Source organism: Protobothrops mucrosquamatus, unplaced genomic scaffold (assembly GCF_001527695.2).
Source record: "Protobothrops mucrosquamatus isolate PMUCROS unplaced genomic scaffold, P.Mucros_1.0 scaffold3163, whole genome shotgun sequence".
Classification (NCBI taxonomy): domain Eukaryota; kingdom Metazoa; phylum Chordata; class Lepidosauria; order Squamata; family Viperidae; genus Protobothrops; species Protobothrops mucrosquamatus.
In genome coordinates, this window is record NW_015389162.1 from 32758 (window position 1) to 35652 (window position 2895).

Here is a 2895-nt window from a genome sequence, read left to right on the forward strand (position 1 = left end):
TATTGGATTTCTCTGTGTTGTCTCTGAGGTTGGCCTGACATCAATCAAGCCCAAGCTACAGCCATCTTGTCATCATCATCAGCCATTCAGTCATGTCCGATCTTTGGCCACTCTCTGGATTAGCATCTCCATGCCCTTCTATCCCACATTGCCACTTTCAGATCCTCCATGGTCATCCTGGTGTCATCCTTCATGGTGTTCAGCCAATGGGTCCTAGGGCAGCCCCCTTCTCCTTTTTTCTGCTGATCACTCCCAGCATGATGGATTTTTCAAGTGAGTCAGCTCACATGACATGGCCAAAGTATGACAGCCCTTGTCTAACCTACTAGATATATGCTGAGAGATTCTAGATATATCAGAGAGTCCCATCACATTTCCTGGGTCCTTGCCCTGAGATCCCAATTGCTACCCCTCTCTAGAGTATGAAAGTGATCTGTCTACTTTTTCATGTTCCTCTTGCTGCTTACCAGCTTTCAGAGAGCAGATGAACCTGCATTAGCAATGAGAGGGAGACATGAAACAAATATTGTGAGAATTGATGGGTTCCTAATGATGCCAATCTATGCACTGACTCAGTTCTCCTGTCTCTGAGTAATCCATATCATCTGTTTTATTGTTGGATGAGAAGATTATATATGGCTTCTTCTGAGGGGTCCTTGGTGCCACTGATGATGTTACCTAGTTGGGTAATGAAACATCTGCAAGAAAACAACCAAGCTCAGAGAACACCAAAGACCTCTCATTTCAACCCTGAGCTACAAATATTCTCCTTTGTGTCGTCTTCTTCACAACACTCTTTGTGTTTTTGGGGCTTTCAGAATAGCCAAAGTCTCATAGTAATGAAATAGCTAAGGAAAAAAATGGCGTAATAGATGCTTACAATAATTGGCCTGATTGAAACTGAACTGAAGCACATGTATGCATGTGAAGTGACTTGAAGAGACATAAATTGATCCTGATGGCAGATTGGTGAAAAGTTGGCTTTGTTTTCAAAATTTCTTTCAAGCATAGTGATAAGTATTCAATTTTAAGTCTCATTTTGGTGGGGTTTTTTTTTGTTAAGTGCAATCAAATCTGGCTGGGCTGATGTATGCTATTAGCTCTATTTGTAAATGCTAATTGATTTTTTAAAGTCATTCTAATATAAAGGGATAGTTTTAGCATATCTTTTAAATATTTTATGCATCACATTACCTCGGGAAGATAAAAAAGAAGGAATTCTTGCTTGTGTGAACAGATGTTCTGTTTGCAAGGCAAAAATAAGACTTTGATTTGGAAATTGAGCTATCGGTACGATATCCTAAGCTTGAGTGGAGCTACCTTTCACGTGAAGCAAAACAAGGTTTAGGTGGCATATTGTAATAAAGTCCCACAATAAAAATAAAATTAACTATCCTTCATATTACATTGGATTACTCTTCGATTGACACCTAATGAATTCTATCTCTAATCTAATCCCATATACAGAGATTTATGATGCAGCTTTTTATGCATATAACTATGGTTTCATGAAGATACAAATTGTAGTGACATTCTTGATTGATTGATCAGCTGCCATCACGTCAGTTTATATCCTACTAAACACAAAAATAGATTTGAATTTATGTTTCAAAAATATATTCTGAAAATGAGACAATTTATTCCAAACCATCAAGAATATTCCAAATTAATGATCTATCCCTAACTTCTAGGGATCCCAATGGTTCACTCATTGCCCTTGTAACTGAAGTGACATTCTTAGCATCATATCATTCTTCATGGAAATAGCCCCTCTAGATTCAGTGGAAAGCAGTGTAGTCTAGTGGTGAAGGTGTTGTATCAAGTTCAAATCTCACCGAATCACGGAAATTCACTGAGTAACTTTGGGACAAGAAAATAATTTTTGTACAATCTTGGACTGAAACTTTGGATCCACCATTCTTATTTCAAGCAATACACAGGAGAGTTAATGAGAAAAATAGGCTGAAGGAGTCAAAAAAATAGTGCAAAAAGACTACCGCCTACAATTCTGGTTATACAATTCTAAATCACAGTTTGTTTATTATCGTTGTAAAATGTTGGTGAAGAGAAATAGCAAGAAGCAATGAATGGAAGATCGTCAGAGGGAGATCTAATCTAGAACTAAGGAGAAATTTCCTGACATTGAGAACATGGAATAGCTAGCCTCTTGAAGTTGTGGAGTGCTCCATTGCTGGAGGTTTTCAAAAACAGACTTGACAACCATTTGATCAGGATGGTATAAGGACCTCTTCCTTGGACAGTGGATTGGACTAGAAGACCTCCAAGGTCCCTTCCAGCGCCATGATTTGATGATTATATCAATACTTTTCCGAATGGAGTCTTTTGGCTATAATAAATATCACATTCCATAATTCTCTCATACAGTATCCAAGATTTGTAACCAACAAAGATGACAGAATTCCAAAGATTGTAATTTCAAAACATTGGAGGGCATCCCTGCTGGGGAAATTTGGATAAAATTGATAGCTTTCATGTTTTTGCAGGATAATTTCACTTTGTAAGTTTTTTCCTTTGGATAAATTTTAACCTTTAACAATCTGACTTCAAGAGGTGCATAGAGTAAAATATGAGATTTCAGGAACCCAATCAGATTTACAGCACTTTACTGTTAATTGATTCCATCAAACAACCGGAACATAAAGAAATATTTTGTCACGTGGGTTGCTCCACAAGAAGTTTACATGAAATCCATCAGCCTTATCAATATCTTTAAAGCAGCTGAATTTCTGACATTAAGAATATGAAAATGAATTTTATATTGAAAAGTGATTTTTTTTTTACTTTCTTCTCCTGGAAATAATACATTTCATGTCACCGTACCATTTATAGAATGCATTTAATTGAATAACATGGAAAAAAGAAGTTCCTTTAAGA